Below are 19,526 nucleotides of genomic sequence, written 5' to 3'. Positions count from 1 at the left end.
AATAGCTGGGTCATAAGGCAGTTCCATATTTAATTTTCTTAGGAAATGCCATACTATTTTCCACAGTGGCTGCATGGGTCTGCATTCCCACCAGCAGTACAGAAAGATTCCTTTTCTCCACACCCTTACCAGAACTTGTTTGTTGATTTGTTAATGAGAGCCACTCTGGCAGGTATGAGTTGATTTCTACTTGCATTTTTAATTTGCATTTCCCTAATGATTATTGACAGCATTTTTTCATATGCCTATTGGTCATCTTTGTCCGTTTTGGAGAAGTGTCTATTCAGGTCCTTTGTCCATTCCATAATTGGACTGTTTACCTTCCTGGTGTTTAATTTTAGAAGTTCTTTATAAATTTTGGTTATTAACCCATTATCAGATGAATGGTTGAATGTGTTCTCCACTGTACAGCTTGCCTTTTCATTTTGTTAATGATGTCCTTTGCTGCACAAAATCTTTTACATTTGTCCCACTTGTTTATTATACACTGCCACTTTGCCAAATTCATTTATCGGGTCAAGTAGTATTTTTTGACTGATACCTTAGGGTTTTCTATGTACAGTATCATGTCATCAGCAAATAATGACATTTTTACTTTTTTCCCAATTTGGATGCCTTTTCTTTCTTCTTCTTGTCTGATTACTATGGCTAGGACTTCCAGTACTATGTTGAATAAGAGTGGTGGAAGGGGACACTTCTGTCTTTTCCTGATCTTAAGGGGATTGCTTTTAATTTTTGTCCACGAAGTATGATGTTGGTGGTCTGTTTGTCATATATGGCTTTTATTATGTTGAGATATGTTTCCTGTATTTCCATATTGCTCAGAGTTTTGATCATAAATGGGTGCTGGATTTTATCAAGTGCTTTTTCTGCATCCATTGATATGATGATGTGATTTTTATCTTTCATTTTATTTATGTGATGAATCACATTTATTGATTTGCAAATATTGTACCAGCCTTGCCTCCCTAAAATGAATCTCACTTGATCATGATGTATGATCTTTTTTTTGGGGGGGGGTTAAAATTTATTTATTTTTATTCATTTTAGAGAGGAGAGAGAAAGAGAGAGAGAGAGAGAGAGAGACAGAGAGGGAGAGAGAGGAGAGAGAGACAGAGAGAGAAGGTGAGGAGGAGCTGGAAGCATCAACTCCCATATGTGCCTTGACCAGGCAAGCCCAGGGTTTCGAGCCAGCGACCTCAGCATTTCCAGGTCGACGCTTTATCCACTGCGCCACCACAGGTCAGGCGATGTTTGATCTTTTTAATGTATTGCTGGATTCGGTTTGCTAATATTTTGTTGAGAATTTTAGCATCTGTGTTAAATAAATCTATAGGGTAATTGGCCTATAGATTTTTTTTTCTTTGTAGTGTCTTTACCTGGTTTTGGAATTAGGATAATGTTTGCCTTGGAAAATGCTTGGAAGTCTTCCCTTCTCTTGAATTTTTTGGAATACCTTGAGAAGGATAGGTGTTAGTTCTTTGGTAAAATTCACCATGAGGACATCCGGACATCCAGTACAGGACTTTTTTTTTTTTTTTTTTTTTTTTTTTTCCTTTTTTCTGAAGCTGGAAACAGGGAGAGACAGTCAGACAGACTCCCGCATGCGCCCGACCGGGATCCACCCGGCACGCCCACCAGGGGCGATGCTCTGCCCACCAGGGGGCGATGCTCTGCCCATCCTGGGCGTCGCCATGTTGCGACCAGAGCCACTCTAGCACCTGGGGCAGAGGCCACAGAGCCATCCCCAGCGCCCGGGCCATCCTTGCTCCAATGGAGCCTTGGCTGCGGGAGGGGAAGAGAGAGACAGAGAGGAAAAGCGCGGCGGAGGGGTGGAGAAGCAAATGGGCACTTCTCCTATGTGCCCTGGCCGGGAATCGAACCCGGGTCCTCCGCACGCTAGGCCGACGCTCTACCGCTGAGCCAACCGGCCAGGGCTTTTTTTTTTTTTTTTACTGGGAGTTCTTTGACAACTATTTCAATTCCATTTGTTAGAATTGGTCTGCTTTAGGTTTTCTAATTCTTCCAGATTTAGTTTTGGAAGATTGTATGTTTTTTAAAATTTCTCCATTTTGCCCAGGTTGTCCATTTGTTTGGTATATAGTTCATAGTATTTTCTTAAAAGCCTTTGCATTTCTGTGATGTCAGTTGTTACTTCTCCTCTTTCATTCCTAATTTTATTATATGGGTCCTCTGTTTTTTTCTTGACAAGTCTGGTTAAAGATTTGTCAATCTTGTTTACCTTTTCACTGAATTAGCCCTTGGTTTCATTGATCTTTTGTATTGATTTTTTAGCCTCTATGTCATTCAGTTCTACTCCGATCTTTAGTATGTCCTTCCTTATACTTCCTCTTGGCTTTGTTTGTTGTCCTTTTAGGTGCAGGATTAGATTGTTTATTTGAGGGAGTTTTTTTATAATAGTTTTATTTAGACAATCAACTTTAATGGGGTGACATTGGTCAACTATAGCACATAGATTTAGAGAAAACATCTCCAGATTATTTTGACATATAACCATTTTGTTGTATAACCATCACCTAAAGTCAAACCATCCTCTTTCACCCTTCATTTGGTTTTCTTTATGCCCCTGCCCTCCTTCCTCCTCTCACATCTCCCATCCCCTCTCCCTGGTAACCACTGCACTCTTATCTATGTCCATGAGTCTCAATTTTGTGTTTGACCTATGTATGGAATCATACAGTTCTTAGTTTTTTCTGATTTACTTATTTCACTCATTATAATGTCATCATGGTCCATCCACGTTGTCATAAATGATCCCATTCAGTGGTTGGCAAACTCACTAATCACCAGAGCCAAATATCAATAGTACAATGATTGAAATTTCTTTTGAGAGCCAATTTTTTTAATCTTAAACTATATAGGTATGTTCATTGTTATAAACGTAATTAGAGTACTCCTAAGCTGGCCTTTGAGCCACACTCAAGGGGCCAAAGAGCCACATGCGGCTCACGAGCTGCAGTTTGCAGACCACTGTTCTATGTCATCACTTCTAATGGCTTAGTATTCCATAGTATATATATGTCCCACATCTTCTTTATCCAATCTCTACTGAAGGGCTTTTTGGCTGTTACCATGTCTTGGCCACTGTGAGCAATGCTGTGATAAACATGGGACTGCATGTGACTTTACATGCCAATGATTTTGAGTTTTGGAGGTAGATAGCCAGTAGAGGGATTGCTAGGTCATATGGTAGTTCTAGTCTTGATTTTTGGAGGAACCACCATATTTCTTCCATAATGGTTGTACTACTTTACATTCCACCAACTGTGAATGAAGGTTCCTTTTTCTCCACAACCTCTCCAACACTTGTTATTACCTGTCTTGTTGATAATAGCTAATCTAACAGGCATGAAGTGGTATCTCGTAGTTTTGATTTGCATTTCTCTAATAGGTGGTGAAGATGAGCATATTTTCATTTATCTATTGGCCATTTGTATTTCTTCCTAGGAGAAGTGTCTGTTCATGTCTTCTCATTTTTTTATTGGATTGCTTGCTTATCTGTTGTTGAGTTTTGTGAGTTCTTTGTACATTTTGGATATTAGGCCCTTATCTGTGCTGTTGTTTGAAAATATCATCTCCCATATATAAATACTTGGCTGCCTGTTTATTTTGTTGTCAGTTTCTGTTGCTGTGCAAAAAGCTTCTCAGTGTGATATAGTCCCATTCATTTATCATTGCCTTCACTTCCCTTGCCTTTGGAGTCAAATTCATAAAATGCTCTTTATGGCCAAGGTCCATGAGTTTAGTACTTATGTTTTCTTCTACGTAACTTATTATTTTAGATCTTATAGTTAGGTCTTTGATCTATTTTGAATTAATTTTGGTGCAAGGGGACAAATTGTAGTCGAGTTTCATTCTTTTGCATGTGGCTCTCCAGTTTCCCAGCCCCATTTATTGAAGAGGCTTTCTTTTCTCCATTGTGTGATTTTGGCTCCTTTATTAGATTATTTGACCATATATATGTGGTTTTATTTCTGGGCTCTCTATTCTGTTCCATTGGTCTGAGTGTCTGTTTTTCTGCCAAACCATGCTGTTTTGATTATCGTGGCTCTGTAGTATAATTTGAAGTCAGGTATTGTAATGCCCCCAGCTTCATTTTTTTCCCCTTAGGATTACTTTGGCTATTTGGGGTTTTTTATGATTCCATATAAACCTGATGATTTTTTTGTCCCATTTCTTTAAAAAATGACATTGGAATTTTTATTGCAATTGCATTAAATTTGTATATTGTTTTGGGTAATATGGTCATTTTAACTATATTTATTATTTCTATCCAGGAACAAGGAATATTTTTCCATTTCATTGTGTCTTTTTCAATTTCCTTTAACAATGCTTTGTAATTTTCATTATATAGGTCCAAAATAATAATTGTTATATTTATTCCTAGGTATTTTTGTTGTTGTTGCAATCGTAAAAGGGATTATTTTTTTAGTTCATTTTCTGAAGTTTCATTGTTGGCATATAAAAAAAGCAATTGACTTCTGTATGTTAATTTTGCATCCTGCAACCTTACTGTATTGGTTTATTGGGTTTTTTGCTTTTTAAGGTATGCCTGTAAAGCTATGAACTTCCCTCTCAGGGCTGCTTTCACTGTACCCATAGATTCTGGGTTGCTATATGTTCATTTCCATTTGTTTAAAGGAGATTTGTTATTTCTTCCTTGATCTGATTGTTAACCCATTCGTTATTTAATAACATGCTATTTAGCCTCCAAGTGTTTGAATGTTTTTCAGTTTTTCTATTACTGTTGATTTCTAGCTTCATGCCATTGTGGTCAAAAAGGTGTCTGATATGATTTAATCTTAAATTTATTGAGCCTTCATATGCATAAATTTCAAACCAATACTCCAAATTGCTTATCAATCCTATTACTATATCCTAGTACCATGATGGCAAACCTTTTTATAAAAACCACCCACTTTTACAGTGCTGTTCAACCCGGTCCCTCCCACCCACTAGTGGGCGTTCCAGCTTTCACATGGGTGGTAGGAGAGCAGCCAAACATGCTGCGATTAGCCCACCTTGAAACCTGGAACGCCCACTAGTGGGTGGGAGGGACCTGGTTGACCAGCACTACAAAAATGGGCTTTTTTTTTTTTTTTTTTTTTGTATTTTTCTGAAGCTGGAAACCGGGAGAGACAGACAGACTCCCGCATGCGCCCACCAGGGGCGTCGCTCTGCCGCGACCAGAGCCACTCTAGCGCCTGCGGCAGAGGCCAAGGAGCCATCCCCAGCACCCGGGCCATCTTTGCTCCAATGGAGCCTTGGCTGCGGGAGGGGAAGAGAGAGACAGAGAGGAAGGAGGGGGGGTGGAGAAGCAAATGGGCGCTTCTCCTATGTGCCCTGGCCAGAGATTGAACCCTGGTCCCCCGCACGCCAGGCTGACACTCTACCGCTGGTTCCAACCAGCCAGGGCCAAAATGGGTGGTTTTTATAAAAAGGTTCACCATCACAGCCCTCGTATGTTCACTTTTCTAAAAAGAATTTCATTCCTTCTCATTTTTTATCATTCTGCCACATCACTCACATCTTTTATTTTCTTCAAATAGCCATGTCTTGCCCTGGTCAGTAGCACAGTGGATAGAGCCTCCTCCCAAGCACTGAGATTGCCAGCTCAATCCTGAGGTCACCAGTTTGATCCACAGTCAAGGCATATATGAGCAGCAATCAGTGGGTGCACAAATAAACAGAACAACAAGTTGATGCTTCTCTCTCTATCTCTTCCTCTTTCTCACCCCTTACTCCCTCTCAAATCAATGGGAAAAAAATATAGTCAAGTCTTATAAGTGATAGCAAAACAATCATACAAGAACTTCCTTATTTTCCCATTCAGAAATTAGCTAACCTATTGGCATCTACTTTTATTGTTGGCAAATTATTTTTGGTTTAAATTTGTTCTGTTTTAGTGCTTTGTAAATCTTCTATGGAAAGTCCTACTACTTGTACTGAATTTTTTTTTTTTTTTTGTATTTTTCCGAACCTGGAAACCGGGAGGCAGTCAGACAGACTCCCGCAAGCGCCCGACTGGGATCCACCCAGCATGCCCACCAGGGGACGATGCTCTGCCCATCTTGGGGCGTCACTCTGCCACAATCAGAGTCATTCTAGCACCTGAGGCAGAGGCCACAGAGCCATCCTCAGTGCCTGGGAAAACTTTGCTCCAGTGGAGCCTTGGCTGCGGGAGGGGAAGAGAGAGACAGAGAGGAAGGAGAGGAGGAGGGGTTGAGAAGCGATGGGCGCTTCTCCTGTGTGCCCTGGCCGGGAAGCGAACCCAGGACTCCTGCACGCCAGGCCGACGCTCTACCACGGAGCCAACCAGCCAGAGCTGTACTGAATTTTTGCAGAATTTTCATAACTGAAATTTTTGTTTCATCATTTTATTTTATTTTGATTTTTAAGTTTCTCACTATATTTTTCATATGGAATTATCTGATGTGGTTGTTTTCATTTATGAAAGTTTATGAAGCTATTTTTCTGTCAATTTTGTTTTCTGATTAATATTACCTCATTTCTGAATTTTCATATTTGTCATTTACTTATTCATCCATACCTCATTTTTTATTTTTATTGTTTACTTCAACTTAAATATTAGGTTACAGCTGTCAGGTATTTTGTGAGCATCTTTCTGGCATGCTTTCAGTGTTTATAAGTTTATTAACATTTTTTCCTATAATTACTTGGTATGGGATTTCATGGAGATTGTTTTTTGTTGCTGAAGATCGTGGGTCCTCAAATAACTTCACTTTGCTAAATGTTTCATTACACTGATGATGAGATGTAGGAACGTAAGTCTTGTTTATATCAATTAATCTATGGTAAAATTGCTTTTGTTATAAATGGTTTTTGCTTAAAAATCACAGAACCTGTTGGGTACATAAGTGAGGAATTTCAGTGTATTGCGTGAAATAATTTCCACTTACTTTTTTGGAAATGTTGAATTGTGTTATTCTTCCAGCCTGACAGCTTCAGAAATCATTCCTCTGCTGTTTCTGTGAAGTCACTATAGTCTAAAATTTTTCTGAGATCAGTGGGTTTTTCTCCTTTCCATATTTATTGAGAATTTATTTGCTTCACTTCTACTTTGTTCCCACCTGGATCAATTTGAAAGTTTTTTCCAGACCTTACTCTTCAATATGGAGTTTTGCCTGAGAGTGAACTTCAGCAACTTTAGTTCTTCCGAGTTCTTAGAAACCAAGGTGTAGTTCCTTCAGATATGACTTCACACCCTCCTTCTTGATTGCAGCCACTATTCTCAAATTTGACTGTCAATCTTTCCCATTAATATTTATAATTAAAGAATTAGGAAAATAAAAGATAGTTCAGAAGCAACTATTCTGAATGAATAGAGAGACAAAAGGAGTTAAATAAATACATGTGACATAAGTGTATAATATACTCTAAAATGAGTTGAAAAAGTAAAAAAGCAATAATGGAGCAAAAGTAATATTTGGAGAGATAGTAGACAAGAAATTTATAAAGCTAAGAAAAGATATTCACCCACAGAGTGAAGGAGCAGGTTGAATCTAAAGCAAGATAAGTAGTAAGAAAACGATACTATGTATGTGTGTGAGAGTATTTATCATAGAAAAATAGCTGATGGGGAGAAATATATATATAAAGTTGTATACAGCTTTGTAATCTTAAAATGTTGGTGTATTCAGCGAAAAAAAATGAGAAAAATGCTTTGAAATCACATAAAGTGATTGTCTAGACATACTGCTAAGTGAAAAAAGCAAAATGCAAATAGAACATATACATTTTCTCAAGTAAGCAAAAAAAGCACACACACAAAACAAGACTCTAGTTAGGCTGATTATCTAAAAGGGGTGAGAGGGAACAGGGTGGAAAATATGGGGTGATGAGAATGGGGTAAAAGGTTGAGGAATGAAAGTGACTCTTCTCTGAGCATACCTTATACCTTTTTGCACTTTCATTTTTTGAGCCATGTTATATTTCACATACTCAAAACAAACAAATATACTTAACATTAAGTGTTGAACTCAAGTTAGTAAGTTGTTTTTCGCAATGGTATATGTTAGCAATTCTTGAAATACTTAATGTATATTCTAAAAGAAAATAAGCAATATGATGGAAAATAGGGCCAAGAATTTTTCACTGACCAAAAAAGTGAGATATTAAAAAAAAAAAAAAAGTGGGAGCCTTTCCTGTGGTGGCACAGTGGATAAAACACAGACCCAGACTGTCAAAGTCCTTGGTTTGAAACCCCAAACTCATCGGCTTGAGTGCAGGTGTTGCTGGCTTGACCCTGTGACTGAGATGATCCCAAGGTTGCTGGCTTGAGCAAGAGGTCACAGGCTCAGCCTGAGCCCCTCCCCACCCCCGCATCCATTCAAGTCACATATATGAAGCAGTCAATGAACAACTGAAGTGAAGCAACTACGAGTTGATGTTTCTCTCTCCCCACCCCCCTCCTGGAGGGGAGATATATATATAAAGTCTACCAGAAAGTTCTGTCCGTTTTTGGAATAAAACAAAATACAAATTTTTCTTACTGTCAATAAACTTTATTAAATAATATAATTGCCATTATTATTAAAGATTTCTTGCCAGCGTGAGGGCAATTTGTTTATCCCATTTTTGAAAAATGTTTTATCTTTTGATGCAAAAAATTGAACCAGTGCTTGTTTGATATCTTCTTCGTTTTTGAATTTTTTGCCCTTCAAAAAAATTTTGTAAGAACAAAAACAAGTGATAGTTGGAGGGTGCTAAGTCCGGGGAATATGGTGGATGTGGCAGACATACTTCTGTAGCATTTCTTCCTTGTTGAAATTCGTAAAAATTACAGTGGCGTAAATGAACTTTATCAGTAGCCATGGGTACACTAATCGCTTCACACATAAGGCTAACGTGAATCAACTTTGTTTTAGTTAATTTGCTACGTCAGTATGTATACATTAAGTGATAAAAATAGAGAGGCACACATGCGCCAAATAAACGTGCTTACATGTCAGAACTTGTGATAGAAATGGACAGAACTTTCCGGTAGAACTTATATATATATGATATATATATCATATATATGTATGTATGTATGCATATGTATATATATATATACTGTATGTATGTATATATATATATAAAATGTAGACACGAGAATAAAAAATGTGTTATCAGATTGTAACTGGCAATATCAGTATGGATGTGTGGCTTTTACCATCAATAAGTAGGTGTAGGTATGTGTGTATGTACATGCAAATATATTCACATTATTTCCTAGCTCTGTTCACTGAGACTGTCTACAGCCAAAAATCTCCAGCAGCAATGAAGACATCTGACGCAAATATTTTGGTTTTTAAATGCCCTTCAGGTTCCTTGGAGAAATGTTGATTCTAAGACTGTGGATGGGAAATTATAAGATGAACCTAGAACATCTTGCCAGTAAATAGGGAAGTAGAAGTTAAATCTATAAGACATAGGAGCTACCTTGAAGGGAGAATCACTAGCTAAATCTGGATCAATTTCAGCATCAAAATAAGGAATAAGAATAAACTATAAGCATTAAAATGGTGAGGATTCTTGAACCTATACTAATATTTTTAAAAGTGAAAAATAAATGCAATAGAGTTATATTAGAAAACCAACTAATAAATTTAGATGGAATAATGAAATTAGAATAACACCATTTGGCAACTACCATAAAATTACCATGTCAGAAAAGAATCAAAAATGGATATTAGGCCCTGGCCAGTTGGCTCAGTGGTGGAGCGTCGGCCTGGTGTGCAGGAGTCCTGGGTTCGATTCCCGGCCAGGGCACACAGGAGAGGCGCCCATCTGCTTCTGCACCCCTCCCCCTCTCCTTCCTCTCTGTTCCTCTCTGTCTCTCTTCCCCTCCTGCAGCCAAGGCTCCACTGGAGCAAAGTTGGCCCGGGCGCTGAGGATGGCTCTGTGGCCTCTGCCTCAGGCGCTAGAATGGTTCTAGATGCAACAGAGTGACGCCCCAGAGGGGCAGAGCATCGCCCCCTGGTGGGCATGCTGGGTGGATCCCGGTCGGGCGCATGCAGGAGTCTTTCTGACTGCCTCCCCGTTTCCAGCTTTGGAAAAATGAAAAAATGAAAGAAAAAAAAAAAAAAAAAAAGGATATTAAATGAGAAAAACTTTGATGAGAAACAGGCTATCTCCTCAAATATATCTAATTAACCACAAAGGGAAAATAGTAACTCAACAGTGCAGAACCTAGCAGACCCCATTTTATCAAAGAAGTAATCAATGTTACTTCATCAGTTAATTTTGGAAGAAGATATGAAGCTTCTGAGAAGGGACCCTAAGGACACAGAATCACTGCTGTGGTATCTGTCAAAATTTAATCTGGATCTAAGCATGAGAAAACATCAAATATATTAGACACACACATATACATACAAAGACCTAAGCATATATATAGATACACACAATACATATACACACATAACATGCACACATTACATATAACATATATATAATTGTACACAATATACTACATAAAAATGTGTGCATGTATAATGATAAAGCAAATATGGTAAAATATTACTATCTGGTGAATCTGCAGAAAAAAAAAGGACTGTTGAGTTCTTTGACTAACACTTTTCTATAAGTCTAAACATATTTGAAAATTAAAAAAGAAAAATAAAAAAGAATCCCACCAGCAAACTGGAGCACATGAGCTGTTAACCTAATACAGGGGTTGGGAACCTATGGCTCGCGAGCCAGATGTGGCTCGTTTGATGGCTGTGTCTGGCTCGCAGACAAATCTTTAATTAAAAAATAATAATGTTAAAATATAAAACATTCTCATGTATTACAATCCATTCATTTCCCACCACTCATGGTCATGGTTGCGGGTGGCTGGAGCCAATCACAGCTGTCCTCCGGGACACCACCAAATTTTTATTGGATAATGTGCAACGTACACAGGTCGTTGTATGGCTCTCACAGAATTACATTTTAAAATATGTGGCATTCATGGCTCTCTCAGCCAAAAAGGTTCAGGACCCCTGACCTAATACCTGCTTATTTCTGGGATGGGTCAGCTCACAGAGTTCTGCAAGCCCTGCACTAAGGGCCTCTAGGGATTGAAATTCCTACCTATGGAAGGTGTGAGCCCCATTGATATAAGTAAAAAAAATGATATAACTATTTTTGGGCACCTCTCATTTGTTGTCCTGAAATTTCCATAAAGTAGAAAAAAATTATCAATATTATATGATCTCAACTATATTAAAGATACACACAAAAGGAGCAAATAAGTAAAGTACGTATGTACGATTACCTCTGGGTGAGAAAACAGTGATATTTTCTTACTCTGTCTTCTAAAATTAGAACATAATGCTTCATAAGGAAAGTCTGTGAAGTTAATTTATAAGGAAATAATCAAGTTAATGAATATTGATGAGTCACAAAGAATGGCAGAGGTAACTACTGGATTTAGAAATCAGTAAGACATTGACTTTTGAGATGCTGACCAGCTGACTGGCAAAATGAAATGCATGAAAGGTCAGGATATATAATGGAAAGAATATTGATCTTGGAATTGGAAGATGTGTGTTCAAATCAGTCTTGTTGATTTAGTTGTGTAATCCTGAGTAAGTCACTTACTCTCTTCTTTAAAAAGAACATATTGCCTGTTTTGTTTTCTGACAAAGTTGTTTGTGAATCATACAGATAATGTATGTGAAAGAAAGTATAAAAGGGTAATGCTTTAATCAACTGGTAAATTCTGATTGGATTTAAAGATAAATAAAAAATGTAGAAAACCTAGTTTTAAAGCTTTTTATATTTGTTATATACACTTTTCAGATCTACACATGAACACAAAACACATAAAATCCATTTGAGAGTTGATGCCTGTTTTTTTTCCCTTGTCTGTCAATGTAATTCTTAAACTGGTCCCTCTTTTTTTTTTTTTTACATTACTTAATTCATTACACATAAAAAATTTTTTCATATTACCATAGATGATTCTTATCCAACATCCATGTCCCAAATAACAAGTCATCTCACCCAAAGTAAGGCAGATCATTGTGATTACAAGAATGGGACAAATGCCCAAGTTAAAATTGCAGTTGTATCCTTTTTAGCTATTTCACCTATAGAAGTGACCTGATCCTTCTTTGCCTGTTTTTCTTATCTGTACAAGTTATTACCTCATTCACAGGATTTTTGTGAGGATAAAATAATATAAAACTCTTAGAATCATTCCAACTTAGTGTAATACTGAATATACATGAGCATATATGATGATAATGATTACTATCAGAGATAGGTGTCTGGCAAACAACTAATTAACAAAAAAATTATTTATTCTCTCTAAATGCCAATTCTCTGTATGGCTAACTTTTAAAATACTACTCATCCAAGACAAAGCTGAAATTACCTCCTCTTCTTGATACCTCTAATGGTTCCAAAGTGAAAAACATTCACTTTCTTATAATAGTCTATCGTTACAGCACTATCTGCTTTTTTTTTTTATTTGGCATTTCTTTCTTTATGTATTGCACCATGCTATTTATTTACATGTATTATATCCCCGACTACACTGCTCCTTAAGGTCCAGAAATGGAGTCCTTATTGATACTGCCTACTAGAGCCCACTATATGTTTTTGTGTTTGTGTGTGACCCAGAGAGAGAGAGAAACAGAGAGGGAGAGATAGGGACAGACAGACAGGAGGGGAGAGAGAAGAGAAGCATCAATTCTTCATTGTGGCACCTTAGTTGTACATTGACTGCTTTTTCATATGGGGGGGGCTATAGCAGACTGAGTGACCCCCTCCTTGCTCAAGCCAGCAACCCTATGCTCAAGCTGGTGAGCCCACGCTCAGGCGCGACCTCGGGGATTTCGAACCTGGGTCTTCTGTGTCCCAGTCTGACACTCCATCCACTGTGCCACTGCCTAGTCAGGCAATATATCTTATCATAGTCAGTGCCCATCAAGTGTTCAGCTTAAACAATTTAATTTCTGGCCCTTTTAACACTGGTATATATATGGGCAATATGTGTATAGCCAGAGTCTACTGACTACACATATACTTAAGGTGTTTACATAAGTCTATAATGAACATACTATACAGGAAGAATCATATAGAAACACAGATCCATTTTAATTACGGTGTCTAACACAGCAAAACCACAATGACCCTTGAAATGCCTAACACATGTAATATGTCACAGGAAAGTAGCAGAACTTTTTATTTGGCTTCAACAGAAGAAAACAAGTTTTAGAAGTCACTTTAGAGAAAAAAAAAACATGCAAGTTAATTGCAGATGGTACAGGTTCTCAAACTGGGAATCTATGCCTGGTGTTAGCTACCTAAAATCTGTTATCTTCAAAGGGCATTTAATATTATATAATAGGTTCTTTTGAAACTTTATGGTTTCTATTTTGGTTCTGTGCTTTTAATCTTTGAAATGATAGATTTTGACTTGGAGGTCTACAAAGGTCCAAGAGATCCAGCAACAGTATGTCAATTATTTCAAAAAGTATTTGCTGTTATTTGTTACTCAGAAAAGCCTAAGAGATACCCCTTTCATTTATCTATTATTAATTCTACAAACTTCTGGTGCTTTTTTTTTCTTAGTAGTGTTCTCTTCTAATTTTATTTCCTAAGGAGCCATTGTAGATAAACTAATACCAGAAGACACATCTGAAACTTTCAAAATCAGTTTCTGTAGCAATACTTCCTGCCCAGGAAGGTTTTAGGTAAATATTTGTACACTTTGGTTAACAAAAATTCAGTTAAGTATTATCTCATCCTTCCATTTTAATCTTCATAACAACCTACGAAGTGGAAATTCTTTTTAATGCCATTTTACAGATGATGGAACTAAGGTACAGAGCAGGGGTCAGGAACCTTTTTGGCTGAGAGAGCCATGAATGCCACATGTTTTAAAATGTAATTCCATGAGAGCCATACAACGACCCCCGTACGTTAGGCATTATCCAATAAAAATTTGGTGTTGTCCCAGAGGACAGCTGTGATTGGCTCCAGCCACCCGCAACCATGAACACGAGCGGTAGGAAATGAATGGATTGTAATACATGAGAATGTTTTATATTTTTAACTTTATTATTATTTTTATTAAAGATTTGTCTGCGAGCCAGATGCAGCCATCAAAACAGCCACATCTGGCTAGCGAGCCATAGGTTCCTGACCCCTGGTACAGAGCAATTATTAACTTGATCCAAATATCTCGGCTAACAAACAGGTAAGTCACCTGTCATAAGCAACTAGCAAGGAGCAGGGCAAGTATGCCTAGAGCTAAGCTTTTGCCCTTATGCCATTCCACCGTGCTACAACGTTATTAGACAAATCAAGTTTACAGAATGTAACACTGTAATTTTTGCTGGCATGTGAACCTATTTTCATTTAAAGGTATGGCCTAGTAAATAATGTTTATCTTTTGCCTACTCATAAATTGTAGCCCAAATTTAATCTCAAGACAATTTATTTTCTGATCATAGTTACTATTCATCACATGACTAATGTTTTATAAGTGGAGCCTGAAAATCCTAAGGTTCATCGCACTCGACAATTTTTAAGGGTTTACATATACTTTAATATCAATGAAGTAACATATTATCATGAATATGACTTACAGTGCGACTTCATATTACCAATCTCCATTTTATATTTTTTTTCCAAAAAACTTTATAAACACCTTAACATAATCCATTTCTGCCCCATTTGTCTTTTTTTTTTAAGTTCATGTAACATTATACCCCCTCCTTTTTCTTTAAATATTTCTACATTTCCCCGTAACACCTATCTGCAATAGTAAAACCAAAACAAACTACCTAACTGCCTGAATTTCAATTTGCTCCTACGGAAAATGGAAAAATAGACTAATCTACCATAGCTGCACCCTGAGACTTAGTAAAAATGAAGTCTACAAAGACAGTGCCGAACACGTTAATCAGGTGAATGGAAAAACCATCCCCGTGGGGCCTCGCCATCCTTGCTCTCCTCTCCCGACGTCTCATGGCACCGGAAGAAAGGCCACCGCAACCACCCGCTGCAACCCCAGCGGGCAGGCCCGGGCCCTCCGCCTCTCCCCACAGACCCCAGGCCCGGCTGCCGTCTGGGGACGAGGGGCAGGTGCTGAAAGGCTTCCGTCACTCACGGAATTCCCAGTGTGCTGGGAGAAGAGGGAAAAACCGAGGCGAGTGGAGGTCCCACTCCAAAGTGGCGGAAACAAAACCGGCGGGGCTGGGCAAGGTAGAAGGCAGTGAAACCAACCCAGACAAAATAAGGGGCAGGGGTAAGAGGGGCAGAGCGAGGTGGCCCAGCGTCCCTGGGCGCTCAGCTCGCCACCTCCCGCCGCGGGCAGCCGGCGAGCGGGTCAGGGGCCGCGGGCAGGGCAGAGGCGAGCAGCCTGGCTGGCGGGCCAGCGCGCAGGAGCTGGCAGAGGGCCCCGTGCCGGCCGCAACCGCGTCTGCCGGGCCCCGACGCCCCGGGTTACTCACCACGTTCTGGGAACCCGGCCACCAGCAGAGGCTCCGCGGCCAGAACTGCAGAGGTTGGAAGCGGTGAGATAGAGACAGAGGCCGCGGTCTCCCGGCTGCGAGCCCAACCCTTCCCTCCTCCAAAAAGGCGCACGCAGAACGTGCAAAGCCCGGGGGCGGGGCTTACCAAGTGGGCGGGGCTCTGGGTCCCCGGGCAACAGGCCCTCTTGTCAGTGAGAGAAAAGTGGATGAAAGATTGGAGAGTTTTTCGGTGTGTCCTGGACTTATGGAGAAAAGGTGTAGAATACGGTCGGGCTGGATTCCAATCTTCTTTCTCCAACAGTAGATGACCCGCCTCTCTGGTCGTCTAAGATTCTACTTGGAAGCTCTCACCAAAACGGACAGCTGATTTCTGATATGGGACATTCAAAATTTGCGTTGACCTCGAATACACTGGTTGTTTTCAAACTTTCTAAATTAAGGAACCGCGTTGCCTTTTTTTTAATTTTTTTTATTTTTCTGAAGCTGGAAACGGGGAGAGACAGTCAGACAGACTCCCACATGCGCCCCACCAGGATCCACCCGGCACGCCCACCAGGGGCGAGGCTCTGCCCACCAGGGGGCGATGCTCTGCCCCTCCAGGGCGTCGCTCTGCCGCGACCAGAGCCACTCTAGCGCCTGGGGCAGAGGCCAAGGAGCCATCCCCAGCGCCCGGGCCATCTTTGCTCCAGTGGAGCCTTGGCTGCGGGAGGGGAAGAGAGAGACAGAGAGGAAGGAGGGGGGGTGGAGAAGCAAATGGGTGCTTCTCCTATGTGCCCTGGCCGGGAATCGAACCCGGGTCCCCCGCACGCCAGGCCGACACTCTACCGCGAGCCAAACAGCCAGGGCCGCCTTTTTTTTTTTAATGGAACTTTACTTGGAAGAGCAAAGTAGATGCATAAAGATGACATTTTAATTTGCAAACTATGAAATCACCCCTGTACTGAAATACTTATAGAAATCATCGAGAACAGTGAGGCAGGTGTGAAGAACAAGAACGCTTGAAATAGGTTCCATCTTACATCAGCCTCAGAAGCCAAGAGAATTCTCTCTTGTGTTTGGTTACATAGTACCAAGGAGATCCTGACTCACAGTCTACAACTTGATGATGTACTCAGTTTGCTCTCCTTAAAATCTCACTGAATTTTTTAAACAAATTTTAATAGTGAAATACATAAATGTATTTAATATTTGCACATTTTAAAGAATAAAAAGAAAAAGAATGTCCAGGTACCACTACAGAGAGGAAGATATGGAAAAATACCAGTATTTTTGAAGCTTCTTGGGAAGGCCTCTCCTAAAGTATCTCCCTCTCACCTAGAAATAAACATCGTGCTGAGTTTTGTATTATTTACTCAGTTACTTTTTTTTTTTTAGAAAAGTTATATGTGGCCTGACCTGTGGTGGCACAGTGGATAAAACGTTGATCTGGAAATGCTGAGGTCGCCGGTTCGAAACCCTGGGCTTGCCTGGTCAAGGCACATATGGGAGTTGATGCTTCCAGCTCCTCCCCCTCTTCTCTCTCTCTGTCTCTCCTCTCTCTCTCTCCCTCTCCTCTCTAAAATGAATAAATAAAAAATAAATAAATAAATAAATAAAATAAAAAAATAAAAAAGAAAAGTTATATGTGTATGATTTTATAAAAATATAGTTACCCTGGTGTGTTTTATATAAGTCATACTCTTCATTTTTCACTACACATTGAGGTTTTGAGATTCATATATATGTATATCCATTTCACATGCACTAAGCTGACACATCATCATTCATGATACCTGCTTTGGTTAGATTTAAAACTTTAGCCTGGAAATAGCCTCTTTTAATTTGCATTTCCCTCCCCCCCTTTTAAATGGGGGTTGTTCATCTTTATGTATGCTTATTGGCTATTTGTGTTTATGTGAAACACACATATCTCAATTTTTGTCTCATTTTTAATTGGCTTGTTTGCTTTTGAAATTTATACGTAATTATGTATTTTCAAAGTTTAAATACTTGTCTCTTGCTTATGAAATTCAATCCTAATACATTGACCTAATTTCTCCTACTTATTATCATTTATTCTTATAATAGTCTCCATGGCCTAAGAGCCATGGGATTGACACTGTCTTGCTACTAGAACAACAGAACCCGTTTCTCTTTTGGCATTAGCAATAAAGTTCTTTCTCCTTATTTCCCAGATCAATGAAAAAACTCTTATATCTATAGCCATTCTTCTTCCTGTCTCCATTTTAATGAGCCTCAGACACATATAAAACATAGTGTACAAAGAGGTATGCCAGTTAGGATTAGCTTTAATTGCACAAAATGGTATACTCTCTCTGGCCAGGTAACTCAGTTGGTTAGAGCATCATCCCTATATGCCAAGGTATAGGCTTGACCTCTGGTCAGGGCACATAACAAGAATCAACCAATGAATGTATAAACAAATGGAACAATAAATTAATGTTTCTCTTTCTCTCTCTCTCTCTCTCACTCTTACTCTCTCTCTCTAAAATCAATAAATAAAAATAAAAGAATACTCAAGAGTTGTGTAAATAAGCCTGGCTGGGCAGTGGTGCAGTGGATAGAGCATTGGACTGGGACACGGAAGACCCAAGTTTGAAACCCCAAGGTCGCTGGCTTGAGCACAGGCTCATCTGGTTTGAGCAAGGCTCACCAGTTTGAACCCAAGGTCACTGGCTAGAGCAAGGGGTCACTTTGTCTGCTGTAGCCCCCCCCCCCTCTGGTCAAGGCACATATGAGAAAGCAATCAATGAACAACTAAGGTGCCACAACGAAGAATTGATGCTTCTTATTTCTCTCTCTTCCGGTCTGTCTGCCCCTATCTATCCCTCTCTCTGTCTCTGTCATAAAACAAAACAATAAGAAATTAAAAAAAAAAAATAGAGCTGTGTAAATAAGACCAAGTTTTGCTCCTCCATTGTATAAAAGGAGTCTAAATGTTTTACATTAACTCTACAGTTGTAATGGGCCTAGATTCCTCTTTTTATTTTTATTTTATGGTTTTTGCTTTGTTTTGTTTTGTGTTTTGCTCCACCATCCTTACCGCCGACTTGTATACTCGCTCAATATGCTGGCTTTCATCCTTTTATCTATCTTATAGTTAGGATGGCTGCTATGCTCTAGTCGTCTCCTCTGAATCTCAGTCAGCAAGTACAAGGAAGGCGGTGGCAGGGAAAGAGCAGGGATGGCTCCTCCAGCTACTTGTTAAGGGAGTTTTCTGGGAAATTCCATCCAACAATTTATGCTCTCATGTGATTGAATGTAATTGAGGCATTTATCCATATCCAGCTGCAAGGGACTCAGAAGTGTGGGCTTTCCCCTGGGATCCCCAACCCTGAGCCCCTAATTAAATGAGGGCTCTGTTATTAAGAAAGAAGGAAAGAATGGGTTTGGATAGACAATGAACAGGGAAGAATAAGAGAATGAGATTGACATCACCAAGATATTTGGGTCCAATCCAAGATCTTGGAATACAACCTGCTTATCACATTGCAGCTCCTTTCTCTATGAGGTCTCTGTTTTTAGAAAGGCAATAAAAGAATATGAAGGCTTGCAATGGCAATGGAATTGACAGCATCTTACAATATCACCACACATCAGTCTTCCAGTATTCAAAATAAATGGTGAATATATTGATAGTTCGAACATAGGTCGTTAGGTGTTCAGAAGAATAAAACAAATCGTCAGTGTATGTCTTTTTCCAGTGCCAATTATAAGCCATCAAGTTCCTTAATACCATTTTTTAGGAAGGAACACCAAAGTGTACCCTTGCTCCTAGCACTAAAAGTGGTAGGTATTCTTTTGGTTAAATTGTATTTGATGTAGATAGGTATAAAGATGAGTATAATTTCAATAAAAAGCATATCATTCAAGGTACTCCTACAATGCCCCATTGATATGCTCCATATGCCTGCTCATCTTTAAGAGTAAGAGGGTGAAGAAATAAAGAGCCTTAAATTGTTTCCTCCAAAGCTAGCATACAACTGACACTCCTAGTCTGAGACCAGGTGCCATGGTAACTCTGCC

The 19,526-nt window shown here is 39.3% G+C and overlaps 1 protein-coding gene across 1 annotated transcript in view; it reads right to left on the bottom strand.

Moving 5' to 3' along the window:
* The window catches only part of MANEA (mannosidase endo-alpha), a 72,025-nt gene extending 56,396 nt beyond the window's left edge, over positions 1 to 15,629 (bottom strand). Inside the window, exon 1 of the mRNA XM_066254332.1 lies at positions 15,480 to 15,629. The gene's annotated coding sequence lies outside the window, so the exon portion shown is untranslated. The remainder of the gene's footprint in view (positions 1 to 15,479) is intronic.
* Between the last annotated feature and the right edge of the window lie 3,897 nt (positions 15,630 to 19,526).

The sequence above is a fragment of the Saccopteryx bilineata genome, chromosome 1, assembly GCF_036850765.1.
Source record: "Saccopteryx bilineata isolate mSacBil1 chromosome 1, mSacBil1_pri_phased_curated, whole genome shotgun sequence".
Classification (NCBI taxonomy): Eukaryota; Metazoa; Chordata; class Mammalia; order Chiroptera; family Emballonuridae; genus Saccopteryx; species Saccopteryx bilineata.
This window is presented reverse-complemented; position numbering and strand designations above follow the sequence as displayed.